Below are 17,360 nucleotides of genomic sequence, written 5' to 3' on the forward strand. Positions count from 1 at the left end.
AAGAAGAAGAAGAAGAAGAAGGAGAAGAAGAAGAAGAAGGAGAAGAAGGAGAAGAAGGAGAAGAAGGAGAAGAAGGAGAAGAAGGAGAAGAAGGAGAAGAAGGAGAAGAAGGAGAAGAAGGAGAAGAAGGAGAAGAAGGAGAAGAAGGAGAAGAAGGAGAAGAAGGAGAAGAAGGAGAAGAAGGAGAAGAAGGAGAAGAAGGAGAAGAAGGAGAAGAAGGAGAAGAAGGAGAAGAAGGAGAAGGAGAAGAAGGAGAAGAAGGAGAAGAAGGAGAAGAAGGAGAAGGAGAAGAAGGAGAAGAAGGAGAAGAAGGAGAAGAAGGAGAAGAAGGAGAAGAAGGAGAAGAAGGAGAAGAAGGAGAAGAAGGAGAAGAAGGAGAAGAAGGAGAAGAAGGAGAAGAAGGAGAAGAAGAAGTACTACGTCCTTTCAGTCTGTTTCTTTATAGTTCACTGACCTCAGGTCTCCTGGGCTGCTCAGGGCCCACTGGACAGAATCTTTCTCCATATCAACTCTGAGAGTTCGTCCATTCTGAGTCTGTTTTGCTTTTTATATGACTAATGTCTCAATGAATGCAAGTGATAAACTCTGTGGTAATATATGGATGCCTTAATCTGATATTTCTTTCGTGTGATGTGAGGTGAAACTTTTTGAGACCATGCATTAACATGTCAGAAGAGGTACAATTCTTATATTCCATAAACAAACTGATAGACTGTCATCAGGATGACACTGGAGACTGGTACGGTGTAAAGAGGAAGAAATAAGAATCAGAGCTTTCATAATTATGAGTACAAAACTATGTTTGTCATAGCTGTGGCCTCAATTTTTATATCTAAGAAAAAGAAAGTTGAATTCAATGTCCACTAATGTCCTTCCCTCAATTTAGAACTCTATGATTAATTTCACTGGAAAAGATAAGGAGCCCTAGTTCCATGATATATCTTCACTTTGCATAGAAAGTTCAGGCTGAAACCGATGTTCCCAAACCTTCATGTTAAGCACTCATAATTCCATGCCCGTGGCTAAACCTTATAGTTAAAAAAAATGGTTTAAATTTTTCAATTACAGTTGCATACAACATTACATTTGTTTCAGATGGAGAAACTAGGGATTAAATATTTGTATACCTTACAAAGTAATCACCCAGATAAGTCTAGGAAACACCTGACACCATACAGTTTGACAATATTTATTGACTCTATTCACTATGCTGCACTTTACATTTGGATGCTGTCATTTCAAAATGTCCTCTTGTATCAGGTATCAACTGGTGATAGACTCTCATTCATCACTAACTCACAACATCAGGGGCACCACGTACATCATGAGTACTGCACAATGTCAGATTCTCATATCTGAACTTGACCGAAAAAGAAGAAGCCACGAAAGCAACATTTTTTATACAACACATATAAGCGAAGACTTATTGAACAACTGGCCTTCATTCTAAAGAAGGTGCTTCAGTCAGGGTGTCAGATAGAACTAGGAGGACACAGGACAACTGGCAGTGCATTGCTGGTTGCTGCTCATGAATTCTTCAGGAAGCTTTGTTCAATGTAAATGAGGGACTAGAGTGTATGTAGGGGGTTGGTACGGATGAGCCATCCTACAGGGTGGAAGAAAGATGGCAAAAGAGAAAAGCACAGAGGGAATAAGACAAATTATCTTTTCATACTTTTCTCTCACTTATGGGAAACTGAATGAGCTACAATTATTAAACTTTAAAAAAAAAATAATGATTGAATTTCCACAGTACCTTCCATGGACTGATCTGCTGGGTGGACCTTAATTTCTCTTTTTTTTTTATTATTTTTTATTTTTATGTAGGCAATCCTGTGGACACACTTCTTTGGGTGGACTTTTGCTTTTCCTAAATGGAAATGCATGAAGAAAGATCTAGAGAAATTCATTCCCAATACAGACAGCTTTAGACATCTTGCTGGTAACAGACCAGAGGGTCTGTTTTATTCTCAGTTCAATCAGTTGATCCCATTACTCGCCGATTTTCCAGAAGTGTCATCTGAGTCAAAGCTGGGATTCAGGAAGATCATGGAGTTTAATGTGCACTTAAAACACCTACCAGATTGATTATGTCATACAAACCTCTATTTAGATGAGACCATACTGAAAGTATCAGAGCCTAGTAGGTGAGACCATTGGTGCTGATGTCTGATGACCTGGGTTCAAATTTTACATAGAAGTCACACGAACCTGAGAAATTCATGTTGGCCTTTGTCCTCAATTCTCTTTATTGTCATTCAAATTTTAACAAAGCCAACATATAGTATTTTGTGAGGCTAAAATGATTAATACGAGTAAATACTTAGCATAGAGAAATATTCCTTCCTAAGTGATCTATAAGTATTTAATTGTGTAATATCTGGAAGAATAAGCTGCATACTTGGTGGTGGTTGGATGCCCAGAGGCACTGGGATTGGGATCACTGCAGTGCAGTAAAGAGTGTTTCTCTTCATCCTTCATGTGGATGTGGTGCTCTACAGCTCACGGAGAGTATCTGTTATCATCTCCTGTGATCCCACATCGGCCCCATGGGCTGAGCAGAGTAGAGGCTGAAGCTTATTATGCTTGAGGGTAAGACATTCAGAGAGGTTAAGTAAATATTGCAGGGTCACAGTAGTGATTTGAGATTGATCTGGGACTGGAAAAGTCCCCCCAAAAGAACAGGGACCCCAGAACAACTGTGACCTCTAGATCACATTCCATGCACTTTCTCAAACTCTCCTACACCAAACTTATAGAAGGCACAGTGGGTGTCCTGTAGCAGATGTCTGAGATAAGAACATCAATGCAAGATACTATGAGGGAGCTTGGTGAGTGTACATGAGTGACTTTCCTTCCAGATTATCCTCACATTATCACCTGTCTAGAGGTGATATAATTAATAAATATAATGTAACAACACCAAATGACTAGTGCTCTTCTTCTTTCCCAAGATGACTTAGAGCCTCGAACATTCAAAACCTACCCCCACATGACAGCTGTGCAGCAATCAATTCCCCTGTAACTGACAGATCCTGCTGTCATGTCAGACAATTGACAGAAATAGCAGTTAATGTGAAGGAACTGAGGGAGTAACCACATGGGCTGGTTCTTTGGAAGTTTAATGAATTAAATCAGCAACCTCCCCTGTCTCCTTGACTATCGTTCAGAGCAATTACCTATTCTGCCTGGAGTGAGGCCCGGCAACAAATGGGCAGTGATTGCACTCTGTCTGAATGTGTGCATCTTCCCTGCTCATTCAACCCTCACCAAAGTTTATTTTCTATTCTACAGACTCCTTGTCTGTCTCTAAACTCTGGAGTCAGGAGACAGAGTCTCATCTCTTGGGAGGACATTTAAATAGACAAATCCTATTACACCTACCCCAGGTCACTCCCAGAGGATCCCCAAGGCCTCCTCCCCTCTGTTCCCAAATGTCCATTCCACTAGCCAGATGGCAAGATCCATTCTCAACACTTGCTCAGGCAAAACTCAAACAGCCAGTGTTCTCTCTACATGAGCACTATCAAAGCCCTACCATGAAATCCCACTTTGTCTCCTAAAAATGCCCGGATCCAAAATTGCTGGTATTGGTCTCAGATTTGGCATTTATTTTCAGAAGAGTTGGGCCTGTGTAATCCCTTTCTCTTAACATCCATTGTTTGGGTGGCATCGAGACTCTTAATCAGATGAACAACTCAGGGTGTGTTCACTCTATAACAAGCACTTGTGCATGTACAAGACTGATCTTATTTTCATTTTAAGTAGTCAATAGAAAATCAAAGAAGGCAACTGAGCCTAACATTTTCTTTGTGAAATACCATATTGTTTTTGGCATTTTTTCTTCTTCTTTCTAAATGCTTACTTTATATTTTTTAATGTGTATAACTTGATAGCTTCTTATAAATATAAACACATCTTTCCAACAAATTAATGATCGAATTTCCACAGTACCTTCCATGGACTGATCTGTTGGTTGAACCTTGATTTTTCTTATGGAGGCAACCTTGTGGACACACTTCCCTGGGTAGACTTTTGCTTTTCCTACATGGAAATTCATGAAGAAAGATCATGAGAAATACATTCCCAATACAGACAGCTTTCGACATCTTGCTGGTAACAGACCAGAGGGAAATTAGGAATAATTTATTCTCAGTTCAATCAGTTGATCCCATTACTCACCAATTTCCCAGAAGTGTCATCTGAGTCAAAGCTGGGATTAGTGTGCACTTGGAATACCTATCAGATTGATTATGTGATACATGATCAATCCACATTGACGCCCAGATGTCTGCAGCACCCTGGCCACTTTATTTTTCTACTTGCCAGTCTACAGCCCCAAGAAGTACCCAGTGTTCTGACAGTGACCACCATGTTGAAGGTTTCTCTCTTTTTAATGTTATATACATGAAAATATCCAGAGGAAACTCTTGTGTCTCAGTGGATATTATTACTGAATATTATATGAATTTTTCCTGTGTAGTTAGTGAAGCTAAAGATTGTTATTTGAATTGTGATATCTGTAAATCACATTGTAAGTACACGGCCAGTAAATTCACTCCCTCTACATTTGCATACAGTGGAGCATTTCCCGTGGTGTTTACTCAGAATGATGCTGCCGTGAGTGACTGTGTACAGGCCTCCGGGGGACAAGAGCACCCCTGTCTCATTCTTGTGATTGGACATAAGTGGTAGGAGTAGGATTGCTGTGACATAGGTACAGATAACTGTAAAGCACAGTGGAGAAAAATTACCAAAGTGGCTGAACTCATATACATTCCCATAGCAACGTGAAACAGGTCTAGTTCTTCCACATCCTCACCAGCCCTGGCTGGTGTTTTTCTGTTCTCTGTAGGTGTAAGAGTGAAATGTTGTAATTTAATATGCATTTTACTAATCACTGGTGTGGTTGAGTGTATTTTCAGAAACTTGCCCTGTTGAACTTGCTGGATTTTCTTTGATTTATGATGTGCTAAAGTAGGGAGCCAGCAGATCGTCTCTCTCAGCAGCCCACACCTTTCTGTGAAGCCCTGCCTATTCTCTGAGAGACTATAATCCTTCATGAGAGAGCCAAATCCTGTTCTCAGAGATCCCATATCTCTGTCCCAGAGTCCCCCATGGAACATAGAGAGAACAATGTCCCTGCTTTAAGGATATCTCCATATTTCTCAGGAGAGAATTACCTCCCTATTCTCAAAAATAGCACTATCTCTCAAAGCACCCCAAAGATTCTTCAATAACTAGGTAATTCAGGTCTCAAACCAAAGCCATCATTATTTTATAATCCTACATCTATCACAATCTCTCAAGTTTACTTCTATTATCCAAGTATCTGCCCCATTTAGAAGAGATTATTGAAACTGTGAGCTAGGCAAAAAAGCAGTACTAAGTAGAAAATGCATAAAAGACACAGAGTGGAAATTTGACTGATATATGGCAATTGACCTGTTCAATCCTTGAGTGTACCCTTATTATATGCAAATTATGGTTTCAATATTAGGCTTATTATTTAACTGTATATATTCATTAAGTTTCTCAATTAAATAATCAATTACTGACTAGTAGAAAATATTGAAATTCATATCTTTACAAACAACCACTATAAATCGTTAAGTAATTTTCCTTAGTTTACTTTTTCTTGCCATTTGCTGGTGTTTGTTTTGAGGGTGGCTATCAATGTTCAGTCCAGACACTCCATGGGAAAAGGCACAACGGGGAGCAGATTCTGCCGAGTACTGAGGCTCTATAGCCCATCTGTACAGAAAATGGCAAGAGGGTGGCATATGAGGCTCATAACTAAGTGGTACCTTGAGTTCTTTTTGTTGTCCCTTGGATGTGTACCTCATGGGCCTTCAGCACTTCTTGGGCACGTACTCATAATGCCATATAATACCACTAAGAATCTTACTTATTTTCATCAGATCTGGGATCCATGCTAAGGGGTGACCGAGAACTGACAGGGTTTGTTCGTGTGTCTCAAGTGATGTCCACCGAATCTCAGAATTTGTGAACTGACAAAAAGCACTTGAGCCTCTTATGTGCTTGTGTCACCAATGACTATGACAAAATCTGTGACATGGTGCATCAATATAGCCCTACGCGATGTGACCACTAAGCTACTTTCTCACGTGAACAGTATTTAGGTTCTCTATAGACTCAAGAAGTCCCAGGCAAATGTGCCGATGCTGGGAATCCTTTGCACGGTAATAAAGATTTCATGGCTGAGAAATAAGGATGGGTCAGTAGCCCAGAGCACTAGCATTGAGACTCCATGCATTGCACCATCTTGACTGTTCTACTTAGGGGCTCATGAACCTGAGCATATTCTCCTCTGTGCCTCTATTTCTCCACCAGGAAATAAAGATAGAAATCAAAACCAGACATACATCTTTTTGGAAGTGCTGAAGTATTTAATGTATTAGATTGTGTGGTATAAATACTAAGGAAAGTTAATTATTGGTGAAATGCATAAACTTAGATCTCACAACTTAAAATGACTCAGATATGCACTCAAGATCAGAGAGTCCAAATTCCCAGGCCATTGTTCTATGACAGACGTCTGTTTGGTCTAAAGACAACTACTTTACTTTAATCTAATCCCAGTTTTAAGAAACCAGATAAAAGTGCCAAAAATGCTGTTGGTGAGGTCACCCCACACGTAACTGGAGAATTTTTCTCTACTAAGATCCAGTTGCCTAACTCATGATCAAGAGCTACATGTGCAAATAAGATGAACAACAGATTTAAGGGGCATTATCTATTAAAATGTCTTTTATTCTCAAAAATGTGAATCAATATCATGTCATGTATTTTCCTCCTCATAAATACAAACACCTCAAAAATGAGACAGATGCCTCATTATAGAACGAGCTCTAGAAGAAGGGTCAGATCTGAATCAATCATGTGGTATGATAAATCATTATTAATGGAGACACCTTCTTTGTCAAAGCTGCAATTCTATGTGAAAAATTAGGTAATTATCCATTTATGTGAATTTTTCTCCTTGCATGTGTACATTTTCCTCTATATGGAACCAACTTTCTATATACTTGATTATCTATTAGCTCCCATCAGTTCATTTACCTATTTATCTATAATGGCATATCGAAAGATTTGTTATTAATTGGATACTTAAGTGCAAAAAGAACAACAACACTACATTTTCAACATTCTTACCTCTGGTGAGGTGAATAGGTTGCATGACAACATAAAAATTGTTATCTCTGTAAAATCAGAAATTTGGACAACACTAACAGTATAAAAGTAAATGTGTTTTTCCCTTCACAAACTGAAATCTACATACACATTTTATGATAGGATTTGGAAAACTAGAAACCTGAGTGGAAGCAATGTTTCCCAAATATAAGGAATACAGTAAATACTTCAGGATCAGAGAGGACACATTAAAAACAATGTTAGGACCCCTTCATTGTGTGAAATGCCTCCCTACCCATCTCCACAGTTTTGGAGTCACTTCAAGTTCTGAAATTAATAATTCTCATAAGTTTCAACAAGGTGAAAATGGCATCGAATAGACAGTCCATATTTCCCAATATATATCTGTATGAGAGGTGAGGGTGCTGAAAGTAATAGAAAATGATATATTTATAACTTTACATGACAAATACTAGAAAGAAAATTAAAATGATAAATTATTTTGAGAAAAAGGAATTGGCTCATTTGAAGGGACAGCACTCAACAGGCCATGTGAACACACAGCTGCAGCTGCAAAGAACGTTCCCTGTCTGAGGAGTGAAATCAAGAACTTTTCTCCCTGCTTTCACACACTCAGCACAAAAAGTGGCAGTTAGAACCAGGGACAAGACACATATCAGCACAGAGCCATTGTGACAGAGCATGACATGACTTTCAGTGTGACTTCACAATCCACACTGTGGGGTCCGGCTGCTGGTTTACAGAGTGAATGTTTCATTTTAAACACTGACTCTCATTCCACATATTACTATTCTCTTTGTTTGAATACGAGATCTATAGGGCAAAATGACCTGCCTCCAAATACAGTCAACAGTAAAAATGTAAAAGGATCAAAGTAAACTCATTGAATAAAACCAAGCTTCTGTTATTGATTTGATGTATCATCATCACACATTCCTACCATTTCTGTTCCACAAAACATTTCACAGACAAATAAAATCAAATGTGTTCTGCAGTGCACAAATTAAAACAAAAAGCATTATTTTTTTTTCAGTTTGAAGAAACCGCATTTCTATGAAGACAGTTGTCAACTATGCAAGTCCTTCTCCCCACCTCTACATATACAGGTGTCTCCACTATGTTAAAGTAGAGCGTTCTTAGGAAACCTTCCCAAAGCCCAGACAATATAAAGCAAAGAAGCAATTACCTGAAGATGCATCTTGCTAACGGATGCACAGACTCCACGGAGATTAAGCACAGACGATCACAGACACAGTTCCAAGTGAAGCCAACTTGATGCTGAGATGCGAATGTGGTTCTTGAGGAAGGAGCTTGTTGGAGCAACTCTTGCTGCTCAGGGTACCACTGCCTCTGGAGCCAGTCCTGCAGAATACACTCTGAACACTACTAGAGTTTTCACTTTTCTTTAAAAAATCAAAAATTCTCTCTGGATTTTATTTGTTCAAAGAGGTACCAATGTAAGTCTTTCGTAAATGTGAAGGGGCTTAAAGCAACCTTTTCAATAGTAGAGTATGCCTATATCGACATATACTTAATGATTTTATAAATAGATAAATTCAGGTAATCTCTCAAATATAGGCTTAAAATGTGGGCCTTATTTATATCTCAACACTAATACACATTATTATGACCTCTTTATGAAAAAACAAAAACTATGGAAAGGGATGTGACCAATTTCCAAAGATGTGTGTTTTCCAATATTTTTGCCTGAATTAACACACAAGAAAAAAACTACAAAAATGACCACACCTTGTGTGCACCTCCAAGGAGGACAGTGCTGAAAAGTGAGAAGTAGGAATCATGAAAAATCCAGTCAAGAGTCCTCATGCTCCTTGTGCCCCAGCAGGCTCTGTGACAAGCAAGGGCAGACTGAGAACTGTGGGAAAGAGAAGAGGGAATCTTGCAAAGGGCACTAGATCAATCTCAAACTACTGCGAAGAAGTCAGAGCCACAGAGTCAGGATAAACCAAAATACTTGCCAAGACGATGAGAGCATGGAAAGTAGAGAAGTTCCTTTACTGCAGGTGTGATTTAAAGCAAGTAAGATTTAAGGAGCAGAGTGGTATCGGTGAAAATTGTGGAGTGGGGAAAACTAAGAGGCGTCCCACCAGACAGCAATGAATAGACTCAAAATGGTCAGAATCAAATATTTTAGAACTCTCAAAGTTAACCAAAAGTTCACAGGAACCATGGAAAATTTAATCAAGAAATACAAGATGAATCTCAGTGAGTATTATCACTTGGGCCCATCTTCTGCTTTCCAACTTAATGGTGCCTTGAAGAAAGCTGAGCACACTCTGGAACAGGTAACTGCTGCAGAGGGGGCAGAAAGAACCCGATTCCTCAGGAAGTGTGGTTGTGTATGCTGACATGCACTGTCTGGAATTGCTTTTTTTCACCTTCCCTGGATTTTTGCCCATAATATCTAAGGGCAAAACTATATATTACCAGCAGACTAAAGGAGTAACAGTTGAGGTAAACGAAATAGTTACCTAAAGCCTTTGGAGGAAAAAAAAAACTATACAGTAATTCAGGGAAATGGATTCAAGAAAAGTGGCTGAATTTCAATAGAGATGGTGAGCTCATTAGAGTGTCACTCTCTCTCAGCCCCATGCCCTGCTCAGCATTCCACACATGCTTTGAAATCTAAAAGTCAACAATCAGGAGTGGCTCCATAGTGTAGTGGTAATCATGTCTGCTTCACACACAGAAGGTCCTGGGTTTGCACCCCAGGTGGAGCCACGGACCATATCCCGGGTGCACCAGGCCCCGGGTGCACACCGTGAGCATGTGGGAGGAGACACTTCAACTTCAGAGGTCCAGTTCTTAAGGGGAAATGGCAACATCCATAGGTCAAGGGTGGAAGTTGGGTGGCGGGGGGAATTAAAAAGGGGAGAGGAATAAAAACCTAAAAGCCAACATTCACAGTGAAACCAGAAAACTCACGGCCCCAAGTGGGAGCAGGCCAGGCTCAGATCCCACAGACTACCAATTTAAGATGATTATCATTATATGATCTGTTCCAGAACCTATGGAAGACCCTACATGCTTGAATGTCTGTTTTGGCCTGACTTGGAGCTTGCCCAAAACAAAAAGTTTATTCCTGGGCATGTATGTCAAAACAATAACTAGCATTTGTTTCTCCACAGTTACCTGAGGTGATAGGTAGGAGCTGGAGCAAACAATAGACTGAAAAAAGGAAAATGCTCTTTCCTAATGTGCCAGCTACCTCACAACCTACTTTTAGCAAGCAACATAAGAGATCCAAAGCTGTGATCTTAAACCAGGCCTTCTGTGGAGGTGAAGGGGAAACTTGTAAGAGAACAGCCTGAAGTCAAGAAATCTGACTTAGGAGGCTGGAGAAACATGGCGGAGTGAGAGACATCCCCAGATCTCTCCCCTTGAAACAACAATAAGCTGAACATCTGAAACTCAACAAAACACACCCAAACTACACACCAGCACATCTGAGTGTGAGATCTGTGCAAAACAGCTACCACAGATCAGAACCCCGGGTGTCGGGAGGTGGGCTGGGAGAAATAAACAGCTGCCTCTCGCAGCCGCTGGAACTATCTGTAGGAAGAGGGGGAGGAGAGAAGGTGTGGTGAGTTTCCTGAACAGCTCTGCTTGGGAGAGTTGTGAGTTCTACACAGCTGGCAGCAGGGCCCAGTCATCAGGTCAGAAAACAGAGAAACGGACCAACAGAGAAACAACAGTTGATTTTTACCGACTCTGGTTGCAAAACCAAGGCTAAGCCACAGCCCCCAACCCCCAACTCAGAGGGTCCCTGCCCAATACCTTCCAAGACTGATCATACTGGAGCCCAGAGTAATCTGAGCAAACACTCCTGAAACTGTTGCTAACACTGACAAAGATCAAAACTGAGGGTAGCAAGTGTGATAAAATATTGGTCAGAAAATAAAAATGCTTTATTAAGGCTTTATATAAAGCAGAGATCCAAGAGGCTTAGATGCTACCAACTGGAAACCAAAAGAAAAGCACTTTATTTGCAGCTGGCTAAAGAGAGACCTTTATATAACAAATCTTTCTGGGGCAGGGGGGAAGCAGAATACATTTCCATTAATGTCCAGGTGGAGAAATAGCCTATTTAACACCATGAAAAAACAAGATGATGAGGCATCTCAAGAAGAAAAAGAAAAATCTCCAGAAGATAAACTTACAGACATAGAAATATACAACTTAAATGACAGAGAATTCAGGATGGTACTTCTGAAAAATCTCAATGTGATCCAATACAACTCAAATCAACAATTTCAGGAAATGAAAAAACAATTAGATGAGCAGAGCACGGATATTGAAACCCTCAAAAAGAACCCAATAGAACTTCTGGAGATGAAGAATACACTGCAAGATTTGAAAAATGAAATAGCAAGCTTGGGAAATAGAGTCGACCAAATGGAAGAAAGGATCGGTGATATTGAAGACAGAAATCTAAAAAAAGTCAGAAGGAAGAAGAAAGAAACTGAAGAATGAAAAATAATGAAAGAGAAATTCAAGAACTAACTGAAACCATCAGGACAGGAAACATAAGAATAATAGACATTATCAAAGCCAAGGAAAAGGAACAGGGGTTAGAAAGCATTTTCAGACAAGTAGTTAATGAGAATGTCCCAAATATAAAGAATGAGCTGAGTTTGGCATTCAAGGTCAACAGAACACCCAATTATCTCAACCCAGAGGCCTGAACTACAGGAAATACTGAAAGACATCAGTTCACCTAAAACAAAATGAGAAAAAAAAAAAACACATAGTTAGGAGTAAGGTCGCTATCAGACAAATAGAAGCAGAAGAGTGCAACTCTTACTAAAAATGGGGCATTATAAGCTTAAATAATAATAAAAAAATTGATATAACAAGATAGTAATGAATGTTCAGCATACATAAGAACAAGTTGAGATAACAATGACTGAAAAGGGGGGATTCAAAAATTTAAATTCACAAAAGGGAATAGAGATAAGGCATGTGCAGAAGAAAATGAATCTATCTATCTATCTATATCTATATCTATATATCTATATATCTATATATCTATATCTATATCTATATCTATATCTATATCTATATCTATATCTATATCTATATCTATATCTATATCTATATCTAATTATCCTTTACATATTCATAATGGTAACCACACGCAGAAATTCAGAAATGAAGTATATAATATAAACCAAGAAAGACCAGAGGGAAAAATCACAAAAAGCAACCGAAAAGATGAAAATAGAAACACAAGGACAGGGAAAAACCACAAAAAGCAACCGAAAAGATGAAAATAGAAACACAAGGACAAGGAAGCAATGGAAACACCAAGCTACCAGAAAACAGAAGATAAAATGGATATAAGAAGACCTCATATTTCAATAATCACTCTAAATGTAAATGGATTTAACTCACCGATATAAAGGCACAGAGTTGCAGAATGGATCAAAAAACAAAACAAAACCACACGCAACCTCTAGCAGACACATGTCAACTCCAAAGACAAATATATACTCAAAGTGAAAGGGTGGAAAATGAAATTTCGAGCAAATGGCATTCAGAGAAAAGTAGGCAGTCGCAGCACTAATATCAGATGAAAGAGACTTCCAAAAAAAAAGTAAAGAAAGGTACTGAGGGACACTCATGCACCAAGAAGACATAACACTTATTAATAGCTATGCTCCCAATCAGGGAGCCCAGAAATATATAAAGCAATTACTAACAGAACTAAAGAGAGAAACAGACCAAAACACTATCATAGTAAGGGACCTAAATACCCCACTGTTACACATGGACAGATCATCCAAACAGAAAATCAATAAGGCAATAACATCCTTAAATGACATGTTAGACCAACTGAACATAATTGACATTTACAGAGCTGTCCATCCCAAAACAGCTGCTTATACATTCTTCTCTAGTGCACAGAGAACATTCTCAAGAATCAACCATATCTGGGACACAGAGATAGCCTTAACAAATATAAGAGGATTGAAATCATATCAAACATATTCTCTGATCATGATGCTTTGGAACTAGAGGCCAACTGCAGAAAGAAATCAGGAAGAACCACAAACACACAGAGATTAAACAACATGCTACCGAAGAATAACTAGGTCAGAGAAGAAATAAAAAGAGAGATCAAGAGATACATAAAAATGATCAATAACGATAGTACAACATATTAAAACTTTGGGGACACAGCAAAAGCAGTCATAAGAGGAAAATTCATATCATTACAGGCCTCTCTCCAAAAACAAGAACAAGCCAAAATAAACAACCTAACGCTTCATCTTTAAAAAAAACTAGAAAAGGAAGAACAAATGAAGCCTAAAATCAGCAGAAGGAAAGAAATCATCAAAATTAGAGCAGAAATAAATAAAATTGAAAACAAAACAATAGAGAAAAAATGCAACAGAGCTGGTTCTTTGAGAAGGTTAATAAAATTGACAAACCCCTGGCTAGAGTCACTAAAGTAAAAAAGAGAAAGGACACAAATACACAAAATCAGGGATGAAAGAGGGGAAATTGCAATAGACACTGCAGAAATACATAAGATTATACAAGAATACTATGAAAAAATATATAACACCAAATTTAATAACCTTGAAGAAATGGACCAGTACTTAAAACATACAACCTTACTAGACTGAATAAAGAAGAACTGGAAAATATAAATAGACTGATCAGCAGTATGGAAATTGAAACAATCATCAAAAACCTACCAAAAAGTAAAAGTCCAGGACCAGATGGCTTCACCAGTGAATTCTCTCAAGCATTCAAAGAAGATTTAATATCTATTCTCCTCAAATTCTTCCGAAAAATTGAAGATTAGGCAAAATTCCCAACACATTTTATGAGGCCCATATGACTTTTATAACAAAACCTAGAAATGATAACACACACACAAAAACTATAGACCAATAGCTCTCATGAACACAGATGCAAAAACCCTAAATAAGATACTGGCGAACTGAATACAGCAACATATTAAAAAGGTTATACACCGCAATCAAGTGGGCTTCATCCCAGAGACACAGGGATGGTTCGACATGCACAAATCAATAAATGTGATACACTACATAAACAAATTAAAAAATAAGAATCATATGATCATATCAATAGATGCAGAAAAAGCCTTCAACAAGATACAGCATCCATTTATGATCAAAACGCTTCGCAAAATCTGAATAGAAGAAAAGTACCTTAACATAATAAAGGCCATCTGTGACAAACATTCAGCCCACATTATACTTAATGGCGAAAAACTAAAAGCCTTCCCACTAAGATCAGGAACAAGGCGAGGCTGTCCACTATCACCACTGTTATTCAATACAACATTGGATGGCCTAGCGAGTGCAATCAGACAAGAGAAAGATATAAAAGCCATCCAAATAGGAAAAGAAGAAGTCAAACTATCACTATTTGCAGATGACATGATTCTCTATATAGAAAACCCTAAAGATTTCACAAGAACACTACTCAAAACAATAAGCAAATACGGTAAAATCTCTGGATATAAAATCAACATTCAAACTATACTCTAATAATGAAGTGTCAGAAAAAGAAGTGGAAAAATAATTCCTTTTGCAATTGCAACAAAAAGAATAAAATACTTAGGAATTAATCTAATGAAAAAGTGAAGGATCTATATGATGAAAACTACAAGACCCTATTAAAAGAAATTTTAAGAAGATAGAAAGAAGTGGACAGGTATTCCATGTTCTTGGAACTGAAGAATCAACGTAGTTAAAATGAACATATTACCTAAAGCACTGTACAGATTTAATGCAATCCCTATCAAAATCCTATTGACATTTTTTTAAATAACTAGGACAAAAAATCATCAGATTTGTATGGAAGCACAAAAGGCCTTAAATTGCCAAAGCCATTCTGAGAAAAAAGAACGAGGCTGAAGGCATCATTCTGCCCAACTTCAAATTATACTACAAAGCAACAGTAATCAAAATGGCATGAAATTGGCAACAAAAAAGACACACGGACCAGTGGCACAAAATCGAGAGTCCAGAAGTAAACCTTTATTTATATAGACAAAAAAAATTTGACAAAAACAAAAACATACAGTGGAGAAAGGAAAGCCTCTTCAATAAATGGTGCTGGGAAAATTGAAAAGCCACCTGCAAAAGAATGGAATTAGACTTGTCTAGCACCACACACCAAAATTAAATCAAAATGGATTAAGGGACTGAAAATAAGACCCAAAACAATAAAATGCATAGAAGAAAACATAGGAACTAAACTCAAGGACCTTGGACTGAGAGAGGATTTTATGAATTTGACCTCAAAAGCAAGGGAAATAAAAGCTAAAATAAATGAATGGGACTACATCAAACTAAAACACTTCTGCTCAGCAAAAGAAATGGTCAACAAGGTAAAGAGAGAACCATTCGAATGGGAAAATATATTTGCAACCAACACCTCTGATAAGGGTCTAATATCCAAAATGTACGAAGAACTCATACAACTCAATAACAACAACAACAACAACAAAAACAAATGATCCAATCAAAAAATGAGAAGTGTACCTGAGCAGATACTTCTCCCTAGAGTACAAACAAATGGCCAACAAATATATGAAAAGATACTCAACATCACTAGCTATTAGGGAAATGCAAAGGAAAACCACAATCAGATATCATCTTGCACCTTTAGAATAGCTATAATCAACAGGACAAATAATAAACAAATGTTGAAGAGGATGCGGAGAAAAAGGAACCCTCATACACTGCTGGTGAGACAGCAAATTAGTACAGCCACTATGGAAAACAGTATGGAGGTTCTTCAAAAAACTGAGAAGTGATCTACCATATGATCCAGCAATTCCTCTACTGGGTATTTACCCCAAAGACTTGAAAACCCATATCCAAAAAGATATTTGCACACTGATGTTCATAACAGCATTATTCACATCGGCCAGGACATGGAGGCGACTGAAGTGTCCTATGATAGATTGGATAAAGAAACTGTGGTACATATAAACAATGAAATATTACTCAGCCATAAGAAGAGATGAAATACTGCCATTTTCGACAACATGGATGGAACTAGAGATAATTATGTTAAGCGAAATAAGTCAGACAGAAAAAGTTGAAAATCACGATATCACTAATATGTAGGATATAAATCTAAAAGCAACAAATGAGCAGGACAATCAAACAGAGACTCATGGACATAAAGTATAGACTAGTGGTTACCAGAGGACTATAGACTAGTGGTTACTAGTGGGGTGGGGAGGAGCGGGGAGATAGATGGGGTAAAGGGGGTATAGGCGGATGGGGAGCGAAGTGGGTAAAGAGGATCAAATATATGGTAGCTGAAGGAAACTAGACTTTGGGTGGTAAACGTATAATAGAATATATAGATTTCAAATTATAATGTACACCTGAAAATTATATAATTGTATTAACCAATGTTACCCCAGTAAACTTAATTAAGAAAAGGATATAGAAGCAACCTAAATGCCCATCCACAGACAATTAGATAAAGAAGTTATGGTTCATATATACAATGGAATATTACTCAGCAGTTAAAAAATGAAATCCTACCATTCGCAACGACGTGGATGGACCTATTATGCTTATTAGGTTATTATGCTAAGTAAAATAAGTCAGTCAGAGAAAGATAAATACCTTATGATTTCACTTATATGCAGAATCTAAGGAGCAAAAAGAAGGAACTAATCAAAAACAGACTCACAAATTTAGAGGACAATCTGGTGACGGGAGGTTGATGGCTGGGAGAAAGGGGTGAAGAGTTAAAGAAGTACAAATCAGTAATTGATTGATAGTCATGGAGATGGGGAGCACGCATAGGGAATGCAGTCGGCAGTAACGTAATGGCTAGGTGGAGAGCCAGAGGAGAGAAAGAGCAATTAGGGGGATCATTTTATAAACTATATAAATGTCTAACCAATGTATTGTATACTTGAAACTAATATTCAAGTAAAAATGTTTTAAAAAGCTGCTATTTAAACACTAGAGGCCAAATAACACATGTGAGAAGGGGCAGCAAGGCTTCTTGAGACTTTTTTCCTTATAAAAGCTGTGCTTCTCAGATCCCAGCTTCCACAGAGAATAGTGCTACTCACACTTAGGTGGACACTCTGACAGTGTCTGGAAAAGAAGCACCTGTATATTTTATCCCAGTAAATATTTCCAGGTTGT

This window comes from Pteropus vampyrus, unplaced genomic scaffold, assembly GCF_000151845.1.
Source record: "Pteropus vampyrus isolate Shadow unplaced genomic scaffold, Pvam_2.0 Scaffold1000000713, whole genome shotgun sequence".
Lineage (NCBI taxonomy): Eukaryota > Metazoa > Chordata > Mammalia > Chiroptera > Pteropodidae > Pteropus > Pteropus vampyrus.